This window comes from Xyrauchen texanus, chromosome 7 (genome assembly GCF_025860055.1).
Source record: "Xyrauchen texanus isolate HMW12.3.18 chromosome 7, RBS_HiC_50CHRs, whole genome shotgun sequence".
Lineage (NCBI taxonomy): Eukaryota > Metazoa > Chordata > Actinopteri > Cypriniformes > Catostomidae > Xyrauchen > Xyrauchen texanus.
The window spans coordinates 28994298-29016960 of NC_068282.1; positions in this window are offsets into that span (position 1 = coordinate 28994298).

Consider the following 22663-nt stretch of genomic DNA (forward strand, 5'->3'; position numbering starts at 1 on the left):
TAAGGTCTAAATGTCATTGTTAAATGGTTTAAATGAAAAATGTGATTGAAAATCATCAATTAAAAATGATTTGTCTTTAGTCCCCCAGCAAGCAAGACAAAAGCAACGGTTGCAGGGAACCCAAAACGCCATAAGATGTTAGTTAATGGATATATATACAGTATATACTATATCACTTGGGAGAATAAAGGCTCAGCTTGGAGAGCCAGTTCCCCTCTTGCAATACAGCATGAATATAATGCCAATATAAGTTATCTATATGCAATAGAAATCATGTATTAATTGAGTAAACTGAGCAGATGTTGGATGGGTAATGTTTAAAACTGATAGTAATTGAACTGTAGATGTATTGATTAATATAGATGCTTGCCTTTACTAGCAACCAACACTGATTTGCCTTTCTGTTTTATAATTTATTTCAAAGTGTAATATAATAATTTTTTTTTTCCATTAGAATATGCATGAAATGACTGAATAACAGTTTTCCAACAACCTGCAATTTTTTTGTTATGGATTTAGACAAATCAACCAAGATGGAAGCAACTTGTGATTGGAAACAGTCCAGGATGTACCTCATTGCCATTAAAGCCCCAAAACAGCCCATTCAAGCTAAACTTTCGATTCAATTATCAGTGATGTTGTTAATGGCCCCATTAGAGGAAGAATAATGGCAAATTACGCTACTGTGGGTGAGAAATGGCTTGTGTGACAGCCATCTGGTGAGAACAGGAGGCAAAAAAGCACAAAAAGAAAAAACAACATGGCCAACAGAACCAACCAAACATGGGTCTGGACCTCCACCATATGGCTACATTCATCTTGTGTCTAAGAATGTGGCATCTTTTTTAAAATTCCCTCTCTGTGCTGACATGCAATCCACCTCTGAAAAAAGGCCTCTTATACACGTTTAAAGTGAAATTTACCCATTTCAAAGGCCTGGTGACAACAGAAACATGCACATTGGGTCAAACAACTTCGCTCCACTAAAAAATTTAAATAAAGACTTTGGATATCACACCATTATCAAATGTTTTAACATTCAAATAGCAAGGGAGGGATATTTTTTTTACTCCATTTGCATGGCTCCAGGCAACAGTGATTGGTTATTTCAAAGACTAGGTAAAATCCACTGTGATTAATCAAGAACAACAATAATTAAACACATTTGACAAACACATTGCCAAATAGTGCAATTTCCAGTTACTTTCTCAACAGGAAACAACCTATACATGAATCATAGCACTCAACTAGTAGCAAACATAGTGGACAATAATTTATTGAAAGGTTATAGTCTCAGGGTATTTGTTCTATGAGCAAGGGCAGAATAGATATTTGCAAACAATGCCCATTTTATCTTTGACTACATATATATATATATATATATATATATATATATTATTGTATTGTATTATTTGATTGAAAAGAACCAAATACATGCTTTGCTCTGGGAATTTTGGAAAATGTTTAAATGGTCAAAATGGTTAAGAAACTATTGATGAATGCATATGTTATTTCGTTCCTTACAAGAGGGTCAATCTGTTTCAATCTGTTTCTCTTAATTATGTCTTTCATTACTATGTTTAGCAGTCAAGCTAATAATTAAAGAATTGATTTGATTTGTGATTGATATGGTTTTCACTAGCTATGGATTAGCAGGCTAAGATGAGGTAGTGTAATCAGTCTGTGAGCATTAGCATTAATGATATTCATGATGTTTAAATTTCATCATATTTCACACCCCAAAGCTGTGATTTTTGATTATGTGAGGATCTATTACACACAGTTATTTGGTTTTGCTTTCAGAAAAGCTTTCTGCTGGCACAAAGGCCACCTTTTCTACCACCCCTAAACAGTGTTTTTTAAAATAGTTTTTGTTTAAATAGGTAAATATTACTCTATAAAAAAATACAATGAACCAGTTACCAAAAAAATAAAACAGTTTTAGGTCATCACGTAATGACGTCACAAGTATGTACTTCTATCCTCCCGGTGTCATGGAATACGTGATAAAACACATTTGAATGAAGCCATTTGTAAGCACATATTGTCACAGTTCCTCCTGACACTCCCAGAACTTACACTCCACATTCACTCTCTCCCGAACACTAATCACCTGCACCTGAAGCTCGTTCCCACATTCATCAGCCTCACAGTATAAGAGCTCCCCTCTCCTGTCACTCTTGGTCTGGTCTCACAACTACTATCACAGGCTCACTTACCTGCTTCCTCCTGGAGACGCTACGTTACATCCCTAGCTCTACTGCTCCTTCATCCAGTTCCAGTTTACTCTCTCCAACGAAGTCCAGTTCCAAGCTCTACTGCTCCTTCGTCCAGTTCCGGTTTACTCTCTCCAACGAAGTCCAGTTCCAAGCTCTACTGCTCCTTCGTCCAGTTCCGGTTTACTCGCTATCCAGCGAACTGCAGTCATCACCCAGGTTAACTCGCTATCCAGCGAACTGCAGTCATCACCCAGGTTAACTCGCTATCCAGCGAACTGCAGTTATCACCCAGGTTTACCCGCAATCCAGCGCACAGCAGTCTTCATCCAGGTTTACCCATTCCCCTATATCCCTCAATAAACTATACCTCCGGGTTTAACACTACCATCGAGTCTGAGTATCTGTTACACATATTGCAGATTATTATTTATTTATTATTTTGGACATGTCCGAAATAGGCGGTTCTCAGTTCAGTGTACTGTTACTTGAGAATGATGTGACAAAGTCAGTGTACTCTACCTGACATTTATTGTGACCAGATCATCATACATCAGTAAAACTCTAATACAATCAAAATATACAATTATTTATGGATACCTATTTTTTTTGTTGTTGTTGTACTTTCTGCAATTCTGCAAAATACATGAGAAACATCACTTTTGGCCCACTTAATCAAACCCATGGTACATGTATGCTCATAGTACCAGCAGCTCACTCATCGGTTCTTGTCATTGCAGACATGACAGAGCGAGATGGTTCTCAGTTTAGTGTACTGTTGACTCACGATCTGTTGTGAATTTAAGAATGTATTGTTAATTCCAATTTGCAAACTAGTCAGAGCAGTTCACTGCAAAGAAGAGTAAGCAAAAGCACACATAACTTGATGTAGGATCATATTACTCCTGGTTATCAGTTCATTTCGAGGGACAAGCATGTCCGAGAGACAGGTTTACTAACTGAGTAACTTGTGGATCATTGTTGACTCAGATATGAACTGTTCCAGTCCAATTTGGTGAACTGATTCAACCAGTTCACTGAAAAAAACCGGTTCAAAAGAACTATTCGCTCATGAAATAGACATCATTATAATTCACAGTGGCTTGCATGTTCAAGCGAGAACCAACTGCAACGACAATTGTGCCGGCGCCGCCGGCATATAATCATCACTATCCCGTGGCGGAACTGAAAGCCCTGAAACTGAACCCAAACCTCGACTGCTCTCCGCCCAGAAGACAAGCACCACAAGCGCCCGACTCGGGCAGTGAAGGAGACCTAAATTAACTTTTTTCTGAGATCGCACAAGCAGTGAAAGCAAGTTACATTGAATGGAAGAGTGGCTGACCTCCACCCTGGCACACGCTGTACACACAAGAGGAACAGCTGCTGACAAAGAAAGACAAAGTCAAGGCGAAGGGGGAGCTGGCAGTTGTGTGACTACAGTCTAATGTCAGTACATCGAAACCACAGCAGAAGTGGGCCGACAAAAAGAAGAGAGGCTACAGAAATCAGCAGAAGTGGAATTGTGGCTTGTGTGAGACTGACGACCATGAGTTCAGAGAATGCACAAAATGCAAGCTGTGAGAAGAAGAGGGACACTGGGCTACAGACTGTCCAGAGAAGAGAAAGGCAGACTGAGGCAGAGCAGAGAGCAGTGAGGAGGGGGTCGAACACAGGGTGATCAGCGAGAGGCTACAGAAAAGGGAAGTGAAAATTTTTTAACCACACACACATACACTGATTTACATACTGCTCTCTGCAATGAAGACAATGCTTGCAAATCTTTAAGTGTGACTAATGAAGTTTTATGTGATAATGTTTCGGATGAATGTTTGAGAATGTACAAAAGTTCAGGGTTTTTACAAATGCCGAAATATCAAAAGTTAGTTGATGGGACATTAGTAAATTTTTTGGTAGATTCTGGGGCTGGCCATTCTATGATATGACCATGTGACGTACCACGTGTCCCAAAATTGACAGGTTCAGTGCATAAAGAGCACTTTTGCCAAGGGCCATTTGGTTTCTGAAAAAAATCACAGTGCCCTTAGAGTTTGAGTCGGAGAAGGGGAGGACATTTAAACATGCGTTTTTGTGTTCACCAGCTTGTCCGGTACCTCTAATGGCCAGAGATTTAATGTGTGAATTGAGTTTGAACCTTACTTCCTTTGGAATTAGCATTGATGAAGAACCACAAATATGTTGTTATAAATTTGAACCGCAGTGGGTATATGAATGGCGTGTGAAAAATTATGATTGGGCAAAAATGATCTTGAAATTGGCAAAAGATCGAACAATGTCATTTAACACAGAAAATATGACGCCTGACCAATTGCATTGCACGTCACATGTCGTAATTGAACGGGAACCACAGTATGAGGAGGGGTGGTTTAACGGGGTAGAAAATGAGACTGTGAAATTTGATACGATTTTCTCGACAGAAAATGTGTGTGCGCTCTCAGCTTGCCTGACAGAAAAACAAATGCAGTTCTATTTGATAGCAGGGAACACTGCCACCCTAATCAGCGATCAAGGCCAAAGGGCAGCTGTGGGCAGATTTGGGCCCCTTTGTGAGAGAATGCATGAAAGCAACAAATTGGGCTGAAATAAGTGTAGGAGCATTTATATCAAAATGTGATTTTGAAGAAGAGGGACACAAAGTCAGTTTTTCAAAATTGGAAATAAAGATTTTGGGACATGTCATCAGACCAAACAGTAAATCCATCTGTGACAAACGTGTACAGGCCATAAAAGATGTGCCAAAACCAATTACGAAAAAACAATTATTGCCATATAATTGTCTCTTACGCAGTGATAATGATTGGTTAATAATTTATTTTGCCACAACACCATACTTGGTTTTTCAAAAAACTTGTTCATTGAACTGTTGTATATAAGTAATATCACACTCGCAATCGTGCTATATGGCACTACATCAGCACTGCAGTAATTACCTATGGCACTCGGCCTGCGGCCGAATCACAGCAGTGCTGATGTAGGGTCATATCGCACTCTTGCTTGTGTGATATTGCTTAAATATATATAAATATATATACATACATATATATTAAAAAGACACTACCTACCTGTGATATTGACAGTATTATCTGAGAGAATTTCATATCCTCTTCATCATCCTTTAGAGTGAAAGTTATTGTTGTCTGTGTGAATCCTCCCAAGAACATTTAAATCTACTAATAGTTTCACTTTTTCTCTTCCTGGCTGAAATTTCCCCGCACACAGTGGCTCAGACATTCTATCATGGACACACACAGGCAGTGTTGGATGTTGGACTCCCACTGAGATATCTTTTAGCAGCTTCTTCTATGGTTCAGCTCTGGGCCTCAACCTGCCCTGCTGTGCTCCACTGTTTTTGTTTATTCAGGAAGTAGCCCAAGCATGAGGCAATCACAACACTCCTCTCTATTTGAAAGGATCCCGCCTACTTTTACAGGAAGATAACAGTACTTTTTCTCTCTGCACTAATTTCTGTGCTCCAAATATTTGTTAGTATAGATGAACAGCTTTTATAAAAGAGTAGGTAAAGTGGCATCAAAGAAAACATGTTTTGGGCTGTGGATGGAAATTTCTGATGAACTACTTGAACGATCACCTATACACTGCAATTTAGGTAGTCCCAAATGTTTGCTGATTATAAGCCTCTTGAAAAAATATGTATATCATTTTATTTACTTTACAGCTATGATTTCTTTGAAATTCATTTATTTATCATGTGCCTCTACTCTTTAAATTGAATAATCCTTTTGTGTGGGGTCCATGGAAAACTCATTAACAGAACTATATTTAATACATTTCCTGCCAGCTCAAATATGAATGGACATTTCTACTTAGTGGGTAAAAAGTGTCATTGTGAATCAAATTAATACATGTAAAAATAATAAAATTAAAATAACCTCTGACAATTACAGCTAACAAAGCAAAAATTGTTTAATGGCAAGACATATTGAAGAGCCTCTTGATAAACATTAGGTTTTGACCGATGGTGCCTCTCCTTCAATTTCAAGGTTATGACAGATTACATCTCCCAAAACATGAGCTGAAATGTGATTTAGGTGGACAGGTGCAGGATGTGTGCTTTAGTGTGGACATCTGAAACAGCAGTACGCCTGGATGCTATTTGAGTATAACATACAGCATAAATACCAAACAGGTATCAACATAAAAATAGGCAGTTTATTTCCATTTAACACTTAAAATAATCTAACACAAAACAATTATAGAAACTGACGAAAATTCATTAAATGATCCTCAAAATAATTATAGTAACCTATTGTTATCTTCATAGTAATTAATTTGCATTTAGAAAAAAAATAGATTCATCATTTATAATAGTGAAGCAACTACATGATTGTAAAGCAGTCAATGGAAAGGAGGAGGCGAGAACCGGCTTGTCAATATAAATCATATTTTTAACATAAAACTTAAACAGACACAAACACACACATAACGGACATGTCCGTAAACTATCTCTCTCTCCCACACAATCCTCCGCAGTCGACCATTAGCCCTTTCGGAGGCTTGATTAGCCTGATAAGGGATTGGGTGTGTATGATCATGACCCGGCCCCGCCCTCCGCCCTGCCACAATTATATTTATTGATTTGTCTACTGCTTATTTCCTTGTTGTTTAAAAATAATAATGTCTAACAGGGGCACCTGCAGGATTTGATCTTGGGGTCACATGGAAAACCGATCTCATTGGCAAAGGCCGTGGATAGTACGTAGCAAGAACTTCAGCACTTCACTTTCACATTGTGGAAGTAGGACAACACACGTATCACCTACAAAACACATTGGTGCTGTGTGTAGATGTGGCAAATACAATGTTCTGCAACAGTGAATAATCATCCTACAGTTAAATGTTTCATAGATTGTTGTACTAGCTAGTGTATGATGGTCATTTTTTTTATTTTATATTTGGATTTACTTTTAGAATAAGTGGAGTGTGGACAGGAAAGTAGGGTGAATGAGGGGCAGAGCTGGGTCCCTGAGTGCCCACAGATTGAATTTCTCCTGAGCATGTGCCACAGCTGTGACTGGACTATAATTTTTTATTATACTGTATGAGATGTGCATCACAAATGAAAATATTCAATTCAGAAATTTTACGCAACTAACCAATCAGGTCTCCCTTATGTTTTTATGCCCCTCAAGAGACAAGAAGTGTATAATAATAACAGCACAAATAAGTGCACACTCATGTATACACATTGCATATAACCATATAGCTCCCGATTCCTATGATGAGGGAAACTATCAAGCTGTGATCATTTTGACATGTTAAGGTGATGGGTCCTATTTTCATACCTGCTTTAGGTGCAGACAATGTGCAACAACTATATGCTACGTCTTATCCAATTTCGTGAGAGTGCTATACTGTATTTAAGTGCAGACAAAACAGTGGGTGTATTCACTAAAATATAAGGGAGGTCTAGTATATATTGTAAATTAGTGGCGCATCGATCAGGAAATTTGAGGCCGATGCCGATACTGATTTTTTCTTAAAGTGCCCTTTGCCTCATTTTTGCAAGTTATATGCTGCGGTTATATGCCCCACATAGTAAAATTATGGTAACACTTAAAAAAAAGGTTCCATTTGTTAACATTACTGTAGTTAACATGAACTAATGAACTTAATGTTAGTTACAACATACAGAATACTAATACGTTTTTAAAATAAAAAGTTGTATTAGTTAATGCACATTAATGCATTATGCCCTTTATCAGTTAAAAAATTAAACTGCATGCGTCTTTCGGAAGAACATTATATTTGTTGTGGTTCAGCTCTGCTCCTCTGTGTGAATGAATGTGGTTAAAGGCACTGGTGTACACACGGATACAGGACATCTTATCAGAGCGAATGGACAAATAAATAAAAAAGAAAGGAAAAGATGGATATCCAAAAACATGTCATCTGAGCAGATAAGAGCCATATCTTATGCTGTTATTTTTTTACTCATTGGAAACATTGATGTTTTTAAATAAATTATGCTACAAAAGTTAGGCAACATTTGTTAACATTACACAACGATTGCTATCCTGATAAGGTCAAACATTTTAACGTTTCTTATAACTGCAGGATATTCTGGCCAAATACACCATGGTAGTAACTAATTTAAGGATTGTCATTATACCAACCAGTGGTCAACATCATTTCAAAACATGGCATGCCTAAAACTAAATTATTTATTTATATAATTTATTGGCGTTATAAAACAATACACACGTGTGCTAGCAAGTGAAAAGTTCTGCACAGATTACAGTATAATTATTGCATTTCACTACACACACAGACTATACATAAACCATATCAATAAAATATCTTACCTGTTGAGTAAGAAAAAAGCCATCTCTGAGTCACTTTTAAATCATTTCAGTTGTGGCCACCTCTGAAAATCCAAACCGATGTTGATACAGGATTTATTATGGACTCTGTCGCTTTCTCTTTTTGCTTGTAGACTCTGCTCTGTTCTGGGTTTCTTTGTTTTTACAAATTTTTTCCCTGGAGGGTTGCTGTTTTGAATGATCCATGGTAATTTTTTCTCATTCGTTGTGAGAACAAACGTTATGGTTACTGTTGTATCCTCCATTCCCTGATGGAGGGAACAAGACGTTGAGCTGATTGTAGTGATACAAGGGGTCTTCCTTGGGAGCCTCTCGTACCTCTGAACTTGAGAAAAGGCCAATGTGAAATTGGCAGACAGAATTTGCATGTCCCGCCCCCGGACATACGGGTATAAAGGGAAGCGGGAGTGTGTCTGTCTGGTTTTTGCAACCGAGAATAAGGTACGCTGTGTTACAGTGGTAAGAATAGTGTCATGGCAAGGGGGACACAACGTCTCGTTCCCTACATCAGGGAACGGAGGTTACAACAGTAACCGTGACGTTCCCCTTCTGTCACTCACTCGACGTTGTGTCGATTGTAGTGACACAAGGGGTCCCATTTAAAAACACCATGCACTAAACCATGTTATGTGAACTGCTGAGACAGGTGCAAGCATACTGTTGCGTCCTAGAAGCAGCTGTGTTTGCCTCACATAACCCTCCAAATAAAAGGTGTCATATACCACTCTTAGGTTCCCAGTACCCGCATGGGAACAGGCAACATGACTAGCATGGGAGAAAGTGGCAGCCACAGCCTTTTCTCTCTCACATAGAGTTTAAAGCAGCTGGGGCTATCTTTACGCTATAGATGCGTCAGGGAAGGTGTCCTTTTCCATTCCTATTCTTTCAGGGGGAAAAGACTCTGCGGAGACCACAACCTGCCCAGACTGGGGGGAGGTAACTTGTGGCCAATACACATGGGGGTTGTCAAGCCTCACGTGGACATGATGCAGTGGTAGATCCTGCCTGACAAGGGAGGAGTTACTACAGACACACCGACCGGGGGGGCAGCCGGCACTGCCCAAGGGAGACATGGGTCCTGCCAGCAGGGGGACCGTACCACAGAAAATACATCACAGGGAGTTGCCTGAAGCGGGAACGATGCCTGTGGAGCCCAAGCCCAACACGGAGCACATGACTCATGGTGGGTCTGGTGGCGAATTCCTCCGCTGAATTCGTGCCCAAGAACCTGGGACAGAAGGCGCACTGGATCAACTTGGTGAAGGGCGCAAGGTGCAAGCGGAACACCCGGTCGGCTGTTCCATATTACCGAGTTCTACAGGCTCGGACCTGACAAAACACAGGACGAGACCAACTCAACCCTGAGATTGTAGAATCTAGAAAAGGTGTTGGGTGTTGCCCAGCTTGCAGCTCTGCAGATGTCTGCTAGGGAGGTGCCATGGGCCAGTGCTCACTAGGATGCCACACTCCTTGTAGAGTGTGCTCGAACCCGCAAGGGAGAGGGCATGGCCTGGATTGGATAGGCTAGGGAGATAGCATCAACGACCCAATGAGCCAACCTCTGTTTGGAGACGGCGTTGTCCACCAAAGCAGACAAATTGCTGCTCAGAGCATCTAAATCTCTGCGTGCGGTCCACATAGATACGCAAAGTACGTACCGGACAAAGCAACGAAGAGGCTGTGTCTGCCTCCTCCCGGGGCAGCACTTGCAGTTTCATGACCTGGTCCCTGAAGGGGGTCATAGGAACCTTGGGCACGTTGCCCGGTCATGGTCTTAGGATAACGTGAACATCTGCCGGACCGAACTCCAGGCAAGTGTCACTGACAGAGAACGCTTGCAGGTCCCCAACCCTCTTGATGGAAGCGAGCACAATCAGGAGGGCCGTCTTCAAGGAGAGGGCTTTGAAGGGGGGTCTCTGAAGGCCTGAGAGGACCACTGAGAGATCCCAAGAAGGGAACAGGCTTGGCCAGGAAGGGTTCAACCTCCAGGCACCTCTAAGGAACCTGTTAATCAGGTCATGCTTACCAAGGGACTTGTCGTCCACTGCATCGTGGTGGGCTGCGATAGCAGCGACATACACCTTCAAGTTGGAGGAGGACAGCCTCCCCTCCAACCTCTCCTGCAGCAATGAAAGCACTGACTGAACTGTGCATCTCTGCGGGTCTTCAGATCTGGAAGAACACCAATTTGCAAACAGATGCCACTTGAGGGCGTAAAGCTGCCTGGTAGATGGAGCTCTGGCTTGGATGATCGTGTCTACAACTACAGGTGGTAGACCGCTTAAGTCTTACGCATCCCGTCCAGGGGCTATACGTGGAGGTTCCAGAGGTCTGGGTACGGGTGCCAGAGGGTGCCCCGTCCATGAGAAAGAAGGTCTTTTCTCAGGTGAATTTGCCAGGGAGGTGCTGTTGCGAGAAGTGTGAGATCGGAGAACCAGGTCCAAGTGGGCCGGCAAGGAGCCATTAAGGTGACCTTTTCCTTGTCCTCCCTGACCTTGCACAGCACCAGTGCAAATGGTGGAAATGCATACTTGCAGCCCCGGGGCCAGCTGTGTGCCAACGAGCCTGTGCCGAGAGGGGCCTCTGTTAGGGAGTACCAGAGTGGGCAATGGGAGTTGTCCTGGGAGGCAAAGACATCTATCTGTGCCATGCCGAACCAGTCCCAGATCAGCTGGTCCACCTGAGGTTGGAGCCTCCACTCTCCGCTGATCGTTACCTGTCGTGACAGCGCGTCCGCCGTCGTGTTGTGTTCGCACGGGATGTGAGTGGCATGCAGCAACCAGAGTTGCTGCTGACTCCAAAGGAGGAGATGGCGGGCGAGTTTTGACATATGACAAGAGCACACGCCGCCTTGGTGATTTATGTAAGCTGCCGCCACGGTGCTCTCTGAACGGATCAAGACGTGCTTGCCACAAACTAGCTGGGAAACCTCCGCAGGGCAAGGAATACAGCCAACAACTTGAGGCAGTTGATGTGCCAACCCAGTTGAGAGGTGTCTGTGGTGACCATGACACATCTGGACACCTGCTGTAGAGGACCTCCTTTCTGCAGAAAACAGAGATCTGTCCAAGGGTTGAAAGTCTGATGGCAGGAAGGGGTGATTAACACACGATATGTGACGCAGCACCATGCCCATCTCGGTACTCGAGTCTGAAGCCAGTGCTGAAGCAGTCTCATATGCATCAACCCGAGCATCGCGACCGTGGCTGTGGATGCCATATGCCCCTGGAGCCTCTGGAACTGTTTGAGAGGAACCGCTGTACCTGGCTTGAAGCGAGCGTGGCACCTGAGCACTGACTGCGCATGCTCGTTTGTGAGGCGTGCTGATATTGAGACTGAATCTAACCCAGAGCCGAGAAAAGAGATGCTCTGAACCGGAGAGAGCTTGCTCTTTTCCCGGTTGACTTGAAGCCCCAAACGGTTGAGGTGTGTGAGCACCTGGTCCCTGTGGGCACATAGTAATCTCGAGAGTGTGCTAGGATGAGCCAGTTGTTGAGGTAATTGAGTATGCGGATGCCCATTTCCCGTAGCGGGGCAAGGGCTGCCTCTGCGACCTTGGTGAAGACGCGAGGGGACAGGGGAGGACCTTGTACTGATATGCCTGGCCGTCGAGTGTCGAGGCAGAATGGAGACATGAAAGTACGCGTCCTTCAGGTCTACTGCTGTGAACAAATCTTGATGCTGAACCTAGGTTAAGATTTGCTTCTGTGTGAGCATTTTGAACGGGAGTCTGTGTAAAGTCCAGTTGAGAACTTGCAAGTCCAAGATTGGCTGCAACCTACTGCTTTTTTTTGGGTACGATAAATTAAGGTCTATAGAAACCCTTCTTCATCTCGGCTGGAGGGAGAGGCTATATCGCGTTCTTGAGTAGCAGAGTAGCAATTTCTGCTCGTAAGGTGCTGGCATTTTTGCCGCGCTTTCACGTGGAGCGAATGCTGCTGAAACGAGGCAGGAGCCTGGCGAACTGAATCACGTAGCCAAGTTGGACAGTCCTGGCCAGCCAACATGACGGGCTGGGTAGCACAAGCCATGCATCTAAGCTCTGTGCGAGCGGCACTAACGGAATGGTAATTTTTGACATACCGGGCGGGGCTTCGCGGCGGGGGTAGCAGGTAATAATGCGTTGGGAGGCAAAAGCACGTCCCTAGGCTTGGGTGCTGAGAAAAGACTCAAAGCACTTACCTTGCTCCACGCACCCAACAGGAGGCGAGTTATCGACAGAGGAGGAGGTCCTGTAGGGACGCCTTCGAGACTCATCGCCGCTGGCCTGCTGGGGCCAGGCAGTCATGGGTCTAGAGGCGAGAAGGCTGCGTAGTTAAATAAAACAAAATTCAAATCTCATCATAATCTGACAATAACAGAAAATAATGTGTTAAGAGATAACTTCGAAAATCACGGCCATATATAAAAAAAGCATTAAGAGTGCACACTACAGCAGGTCGGGGTGGATACCAATCGCAAGTTATCCTCCCTATGCCAAATACTAACTCCAAACTGCAGAGCCCTTGAAGTGGGTACTCTGAAGGAAACATGGCATTACTGTATGAACGTAACCTTCGCTAACAGTCTTGTGGAAGGTGTTATGGAAGTGTGGGAAGTAGGAGAAGGCAGACGGGAGGTGCGGATCCAATCGCGGCTTTTATTGACAAACAAATAATAACTGAGTAAACACAAAGAAAAGTCCACAATGGCAAAAACTAACTTTAACACAAAAAGAACACACGGCTGGAAGAACAAACACGAAGGGCAGGTATCAAGGGCAAAGGCACGACAAGAAAACCATACAACGAACAACAAAGGAAAAGGAAAACAACAGGGTTTAAATACACAGACACAATGAAGACTAAACGAGACACAGGTGAGAACAATGATGAGTGCAGGCAGTGAGGGAGGCTGGGAATTGTAGTTTTTTAGACAAAGACAAGTGAAACACGGAGCAGACAACAAGGAAAACGTGACATGGAACGGGATAAGTGTCATGTGAAACAGAAAACACGGGGCAGACAACACGGGAACGTAACATAATCCCCCCTCAAAAGGACCGCATTCCAGACGGTCCTAAGAAACAAACAAAATTGCAAAAATAAACAAATGTTCAAGGAGAGAGGGGCTAGAAAAGGGGGAAAACAGACAGACCAAAGGGGGCACAAGGGACACAGAGACAGACCAAGGAGGCACAAGGGACATAGAGACAGACCAAGGGGGCAATCAGGCAGTTCAAGGAGGCACAAGGGACAATCAGGCAGTCCACGGAGGCACAAGGGACGGACAGGCAGACCAGGGAGACCGAGAGGGCCGACAGGCAGTCCATGGGGATATGAGACGGGGACCGGGTCAGGTGGCCTGGGGGGCGTCCACCGGGTAGGGACAGGTTTAGGAGGCCAGGGAGGCATCGACCGGGCAGGGACAGGTTTAGGTGGTCTGGGAGGCGGCCACAATCTGGGGACAGGTTTGGGTGGCCCGGGGGCTGGCCACAAGGCAAGGGCCGGTTCAGGGGGCCTGGGAGGTGGCCACAGGACAGAGGCCGGTTCAGGGGGCCTGGGAGGAGGAGTGGCCACTGGGGGAGCTGGCGGAGCTGCGTGAGGCGGAGCCAAGGAAGACTCGAGGGGCAGAGCAGTGGAAGGCTCAGGATGCTCAGGAGGCAGAGCCGTATGAGGCTCAGGAGGTGGAGCCGCAGGAGGCTCGGGAGGCGGAGCCACAGGAGGCTCTGGAGGCAGAGCCCTGGGTGGCTCGAGAGACTTGAGAGGCGGAGCCCTGGAAGGCTCGAGAGGCGGAGCCCTGGGTTGCTCGAGAGGCTCGAGAGGCGGAGCCCTGGAAGGCTTGAGAGGCGGAGCCCTGGGTGGCCCGAGAGACTTGAGAGACGGAGCCCTGGGAGGCTCGAGAGGAGGAGCCCTGGAAGACTCGAGAGACTTGAGAGGCGGAGCCCTGGGAGGCTCGGGAGGAGGAGCCCTGGAAGACTCGAGAGACTTGAGAGGCGGAGCCCTGGAAGGCTCGGGAGGAGGAGCCCTGGAAGGCTCGGGAGGAGGAGCCCTGGAAGACTCGCGAGACTTAAGAGGCGGAGCCCTGGAAGGCTCGGGAGGAGGAGCCCTGGAAGACTCGAGAGACTTGAGAGGAGGAGCCCTGGAAGGCTCGGGAGGAGGAGCCCTGGAAGACTCGAGAGACTTGAGAGGCAGAGCCCTGGGAGGCTCGGGAGGCAGAGCCCTAGATGGCTCGAGGGGCGCTGGCTCTGAGATGGTCATGGCTACTGGCGCTGGCTCTTGGACGGTCATGGCTACTGGCGCTGGCTCAGGGACGGTCGAGGCTACTGGTGCTGGCTCAGGGACGGTCGAGGCTACTGGCGCTGGCTCAGGGATGGTCGAGGCTACAGGCGCTGGCTCAGGGACGGTTGAGGCTACAGGCGCTGGCTCAGGGACGGTCGAGGCTACTGGCGCTGGCTCAGGGACGGTCGTGGCTACAGGCGCTGGCTCAGGGACGGTCGAGGCTACAGGCGCTGGCTCACTCACCGTGACAGGCGTGGGCTCTGGCTCGCAGACCGGGGCAGGCGTGGGCCGGGAGGCGGAAGTCCCTCCGGGCAGACTAAGTGGACCATGCAGGCTCATGGGAAACGACTGGTATGGGGGTTTGCTCACTGGCAGGTGGGGCAGGCATGATGGGAAGAGCCATGGGCGAGTGGGAAGTCACCACTGCGGGAGGTGAGGTTGGGTCCTCCTCTGCCACGCCCACAGTGAGTGGCGAGCCTCTGACCAGCAAAGTCTCTTCCACGATTTCCTGCAGGGTCCAGCCGCGCGTCGCCGGGGGCAGCCGCTCCTTCAGCGTCATGTTCAAATTGCCCCTAAAGATGACCACCAGGGCTGAATCCGGGAAGTCCGAGACGTGTGCCAGCTCAAGGAAGTCCTGGATGTGGTCTTCAACTGGTCGGTCCCCTTGCTTTAAACAAAGCAGCTGATTGTTGGCCTGTTGGACTGCTGGATCCATTTGGGTCATTCGTTCTGGGAAGTAGGAGAAGGCAGACGGGAGGTGCGGATCCAATGCGGCTTTTATTGACAAACAAATAATAACTGAGTAAACACAAAGAAAAGTCCACGATGGGAAAAACTAACTTTAACACAAAAAGAACACACGGCTGGAAGAACAAACACGAAGGGCAGGTATCAAGGGCAAAGGCACGACAAGAAAACCATACAATGAACGACAAAGGAAAAGGAAAACAACAGGGTTTAAATACACAGACACAATGAAGACTAAACGAGACACAGTTGAGAACAATGATGAGTGCAGGCAGTGAGGGAGGCCGGGAATTGTGGGAATTGTAGTTTTTTAGACAAAGACAAGTGAAACACGGAGCGGACAACAAGGAAAACGTGACATGGAACGGGATAAGTGTCATGTGAAACAGAAAACACGGGGCAGACAACACGGGAACATAACAGAAGGGCCCTCTGAGAAAAGATTAATTTACATTTTTGTTTTGAATGAGCTTTCAAGTGGTGTCCCCTCCTACAGAAGTGCTTTTCAAGAAAACTAAATATGAAGTTTTGATTTCACCCTGGAGCATCGTAGTGCTGTTACCTCAGACAAGTATCAGGTCAGATAAAAAGTCCACTCCATTTATTGTGCAGTAAGTTCATCAAAAGAATAATACTCGATTGCTGCCGCATTTCTGACATCATGTACCACTATTGTAGACAGATTTATTAATTATAATGGGAGCAGTCGTGTCGCTTTCAGTGATATAAATTCAATACTTTTGTAGAACATTGACAAACTGAAGGAGAAGCCAGTTTGGTTTTGATGAAACTAAAAAGCCATTAGACTAATCACTTTCTGAAAAATACCATTAGGCTTCCACAGTACTACTGCTCCCTATACGCATATTACACAGTACAGTGGGTACGGAAAGTATTCAGACCCCCTTAAATATTTTCACTCTTTGTTATATTGCAGCCATTTGCTAAAATCATTTAAGTTCATTTTTTTTTCCTCATTATTGTACTCACAGCACCCCATATTGACAGAAAAACTCAGAATTGTTGACATTTTTGCACATTTATTAAAAAAGAAAAACTGAAATATCACATGGTCCTAAGTATTCAGACCCTTTGTTCAGTATTTAGTAGAAGCACCCTTTTGATCTAATACAGCCATGAGTCTTTTTGGGAAAGATGCAACAAGTTTTTCACATCTGGATTTGGGTATCCTCTGCCATTCCTCCTTGCAGATCCTCTCCAGTTCTGTCAGGTTGGATGGTAAACGTTGGTGGACAGCCATTTTCAGGTCTTTCCAGAGATGCTGAATTGGGTTTATGTCAGGGCTCTGGCTGGGCCATTCAAGAACAGTCACGGAGTTGTTGTGAAGCCACTCCTTCGTTATTTTAGCGGTGTGCTTAGGGTCATTGTCTTGTTGGAAGGTGAACCTTCGGCCCAGTCTGAGGTCCAGAGCACTCTGGAGAAGGTTTTCGTCCAGGATATCCCTGTACTTGGCCGCATTCATCTTTCCCTCGATTGCAACCAGTCGTCCTGTCCCTGCAGCTGAAAAACACCCCTACAGCATGATGCTGCCACCACCATGCTTCACTGTTGAGACTGTATTGGACAGGTGATGAGCAGTGCCTGGTTTTCTCCACACACACCGCTTAGAATTAAGGCCAAAAAGTTCTATCTTGGTCTCATCAGACCAGAGAATCTTATTTATCACCATCTTAGAGTCCTTCAGGTGTTTTTTAGCAAACTCCATGCAGGCTTTCATGTGTCTTGCACTGAGGAGAGGCTTCCGTTGGGCCACTCTGCCATAAAGCCCCGACTGGTGGATGGCTGCAGTGATGGTTGACTTACTACAACTTTCTCCCATCTCCCGACTGCATCTCTGGAGCTCAGCCACAGTGATTTTTGGTTCTTCTTTACCTCTCTCACCAAGGCTCTTCTCCCCCGATAGCTCAGTTTGGTCGGACGGCCAGCTCTAGGAAGGGTTCTGGTCGTCCCAAACATCTTCCATTTAAGGATTATGTAGGCCACTGTGCTCTTATGAACCTTAAGGGCAGCAGAAATTTTTTTGTAACCTTGGCCAGATCTGTGCCTTGCCACAATTCTGTCTCTGAGCTCTTCAGGCAGTTCCTTTGACCTCATGATTCTCATTTGCTCTGACATGCACTGTGAGCGGTAAGGTCTTATATAGACAGGTGTGTGGCTTTCCAAATCAAGTTCAATCAGTATAATCAAACACAGCTGGACTCAATTGAAGGTGTAGAACCATCTCAAGGATGATCAGAAGAAATGGACAGTACCTGAGTTAAATATATGAGTGTCACAACAAAGGGTCTGAATACTTAGGACCATGTGATATTTCAGTTTTTCTTTTTTAATAAATGTGCAAAAATGTCAACAATTCTGTGTTTTTCTGTCAATATGGGGTGCTGTGTGTACAATAATGAGGAAAAAAATGAACTTAAATGATTTTAGCAAATATCTGCGATATAACAAAGAGTGAAAATTTTAAGGGGGTCTGAATACTTTCCGTACCCACTGTATGTGTGATGATGCGTGGAAATAGGAGAATGCAGACGGGGGTGTGGATCCAAGTGCGGCCTTTATTATAAGAAAACAGAATAAACAGAACACAGGAACAAAAGAAAGTCCTCAATGGGAAAAGGCAAACTAAATACTAGGGGATACGGAGGGCGGAGAACGAGAGGATAACCTCGAACTGACAGACAACAGGGTAACCTTGAGCGGGCTGACAGACAGGCAGGGAAACACGAAGAGAGAGAGTCGAATCATACACGGGCGGAGACATGGAACATCAACGATCGACAGGGGAAGGAGAAAACAGCAGGGTTTAAATGGACAGACACGGTGATAACAAAATGACGAACAGGTGCGGACAATAAAGCTGTGACGGGGCCGGAAAGGACGGAAAGAAGGGAAGTGTAGTTTTTCACAGAGACAGTGAAAACACGGACCGGACAACAAGGGAGCGTGACGTGGACGTGACTAGTGACAGGTGAAACAGAAAACATGGTACAGACAACAAGGGATCGTGACACGGAACGTGATAAGTGAAAATGGAGAACACGGGACGGACAACACGGGATCATAACAGTATGTGTAGGGCACCAACTCCCTAGGGGGCACCAGAATCTCCATGGGCTGCCCTTAATCGCATGTTATATGCTAATCAAGGACCCTGTAGCATTCGCAGAGCACAGTCTATCGCCTCCTGCTCACACTTTCTCATCGTGCCTGTACACCGTGCACCACGTTACCAGGGTAATGCCATGGTTCTGAATGATTGATCATGTTCATATTTCGTGATAAATATCTACAAGGTACTTTAAAAAATACCATGGTTTTAATATGACACATGTCAAAAACATGGTGTTATCAGAGACCAGCTCTGAAAATAATTAATACTATAATAATAAAAAATAATTACTAATTAAAAAATTTAAATAAATCATTGCCCATTTTTTATCCTTCCGTCCCTGTCCCTGCTAAAGTCTGTGCACGTCACTGTATCAAAGTACATATCTAAACTCTGGAATTACAGTAACAGGACAGTTAATACTTCAGTACCCATGGTGTTTTGTCTCAGTAGATCAACATGACTAATTATACTTACATTCTCTATCATTTAACAGAGCCTACATCTAATTAGTCCTTACACGCACCACCTTTTCATGCATAAAGAGTATGTCCTAGAGGTATAACTGACATTCAAGAAGGACGCTGATACTGTACAAATTGATGATATTTTTCTAATACTATCTAATGTATTGCATCCAGCCCATTTACACACTGGCAACTTATGAATCGACTGCATATCCTTGCACAGAAACTGATTCATTGGAGCAGTGCATGATTTTTCATTACGCATGCCCAGGGCATAATAAACTTGGGAGCGGATTTACTGTATGGTGAATAGCGACTTCACCCACAAGCGGTGAGCCAGGTGTGGGAGAGATATGGGCAAGCTGCAATATCTCTTCGCATCACCCACAAATGCTCACTCATTGTTATCTGAACTAATCAGTTTAATAGCAAAACCACACAATTGAGACAGAGCATGTGCGTGAAACAGACTGAACAGCTACCAGAATAAATTACATTTTGAGATTTTACATTCAGCAAATTAAACTTCAGCATTACATTTTATTTATATCTGTATGTATATTGTCGGCCCTGCGATGGACTGGCGACCTGTCCAGGGTGTCCCCCGCCTTTCGCCCAATGTTAGCTGGGATAGGCTCCAGCCCCCCGCGACCCTGTACACAGGATAAGCGGTTGACGATGGATGGATGGATGGATGGATGGATGTATATTGTCTTATAAGTCTTTGACAATGTACTCTTATGTTTATCTTGCCAATAAAGCTTGATATAAATTGAATCTGCCCATTTGACCCTACTAGAAAATGGCAGAAGAACTCTAAATTACTGCTTGTCCACACATTTTATTACAAGTAAATATATTTTGTTTTATATACAATTACATAAATTGTTGAAAAAAACATCAAAATATATCATACTATATTCTATACTATTATTTCGTAAAATTTGACACTATCTGGGCTTTTTGTAGATTTGCCTCTGAAGACCAGAGTATGTAATAATGTTTGGCAAAACACCCATGCATTTAAGGGTTCTTTCACTAAAATCCCTCCTCTGTTTATTTGAAAGTTTAAGTATATGTAAAAAAAGCCAGCGTTGATGTCCAAAACATTCCACTGAATATTAAAGCTTAAAAATGTTTAAAGGCAGCTATGCTGAAGTATTTTCCCTGCAATTATGAGAGGAGATTACTCTTTCGTCAGGTAATTCTTAATTTTTATATTTAAAAACACTGATTCCTGTTTCCCAAATGTAACTTTCATGCTTGGAGAATTAACTTCAAAATCCATCAAACAACAGACAGAGAGAGAAAATGGAGGCAGTGTCTTTGTGCCCATTAGTTTGCTTTACCATCTGTGGAATGTCTCCAGGCATGCAACACAAAGCGATTGCCAAAACTAAACAGCTTCCCTTACATAATAATTATTGCAGTGATGTAAGAATAACTAATCCAGTCTGTTGAAGTTTTGAAGCTTTCAAAATACAAAAGGGAATTTGTAGTTACAGGCAGGGGTGTCGGAACATGGATAATGATGGACTTGAGTAACAGGGGCCAACACTGGTGGGGGGCCCACAGAAAGGCTACATTGATATTCCATTATATTACAATTTGTTATATACATACTGTACAGTAATTACATGCTATTGTTTGGAATAAAAGTTGGCAAGAGTCTGTTCCCCTATAATCTGCCTTGTCTCCTCCCATGTTAGCGAACCTCACCCACCCCATCAAAAGCAAAAGTGGTCTGGTCCATCAGCCAGCATGTGTTCCAAACTGAGTACATGTTAGGATGTACATTGCTTCAGTCAGTTAATGCGTCTAAAAAAAAATATCCAAAATCTAACTTATCAAAAGACAACGGAGTGGATAAAAAGGAAATTGAGTCATACCTCTCAACATAGCTCCTTTATGAATATTAGTCTGATATCCATGTAAACATGGTCCAAAATTAACACATTTTGCATGTACCACATATAAAAAAAAATAGCTTTTGGTGAAATATTCGCCAGGTGATAAGTAACATTTTTACCAACTGCATCATTACATGCTGTTCATTAAACATTGAACAGTCCAACTCCAAGCCGAGAAAAGAGATGCTCTGAACTGGGAAGCCCTAGCCGGTTCTGCGCACACAACACATCCCAAGATTGAGCTAGGATTAGCCAGTCATCGAGGTAGTTAAGGATGCGAATGCCCACTTCCCTTAATGGGGCAAGGGCTGCCTCTGCGATCTTCCTGAAGATGCGAGGAGACAGAGACAGGCCGAAAGGGAGGACCTTGTACTGGTACACCCGACCATGGAACGCAAACTGCAGGAAGGGTTTGTGCCGAGGTAGAATCGAGACGTTGAAGTACGCGTCATTCAGGTCTGCCGTCGTTAGAATGCGTCTTTAAGTCAGCATCTTGAACGGGAGTCTGTGTAAAGCCCGGTTCAGTACTCGCAGGTCCAAGATTGGCCGCAACCCTCTGCCTTTCTTTGATACAATGAAGTAGGGGCTGTAAAACCCGTTCTTCATGTCGGCCGGAGGAACAGGCTTTATCGCACCCTTTCGTAGAAGGGTAGCGATTTCCGTGCGCAAGTTGGCGGCATTCTCTCCCTTCACCGAGGTGAAGTTGATGGTGCAGAACCTGGGCGGGCACCTGGCGAACTGAATTGTGTAGCCAAGTCGGATGGTCTGGGTCAGCCATCGCGACAGGTTGGAGAGCGCAAGCCACGTGACCAAGCTCTGGGTGAAGGGGACCAAGGCGACAATCGCATCGGATGTACCAGCGGATGGGGCCTTGTGGCGGGGCAGAGCCAGAGAGGCCACGTTGATGGGGCTTGGGCCCTGTGGCCATGCTGAGTCGAGAGACATCGATGCAATTACCTGACTCCTGATACCCACCAGCAGATCGGTCGAGGAGGGGGGAAGAGGTGCCTCGTCCCCACGGTCCATCAAAACCGTCCAGCTGGGCGTGCAGGGGCAGGGGGGACCGCCGCTGGATCGCCGAACCTTCCAAAAGGGAATGGTGGATGGTGGTCGTAATGACGGCCGTAACCACTTCGAGTAACCCCTGGCTGGGCCACCATCGAGAATAATGAGAGCGGGGAGCTGAAAGATTAGCACCGGGCAGTGAAAGGTGCCTCCCACGAACTTGTCAGCTCCTCATGTACCTCCGGGAAGAAAGGAACTGGGGTGGGGTGTGGCTGGGAGTGGCGCCACAAGCCCAGAAACCAATCATTGAGCCGCGAGGGTTCAGGGGAGAGCGGAGGGTTCCATTCTAGCCCGACACTCGCGGCTGCCCGGGAAAGCATGTCCGTCATCTTCGCGTCCGCCTGTGACTGGGAAACCACACCCAAAGGGGGAAGCCCAGCTGAGGTTTCCATATCTGACAGGACGAGGACGCTCTCCGATGCTACGCTCGAAAGCTCATCACCTTCGTGGGCACCAAACAAAAGGTCAAACTCACCCTGAGACAAGCTGGCGAACTCATCCAGAAG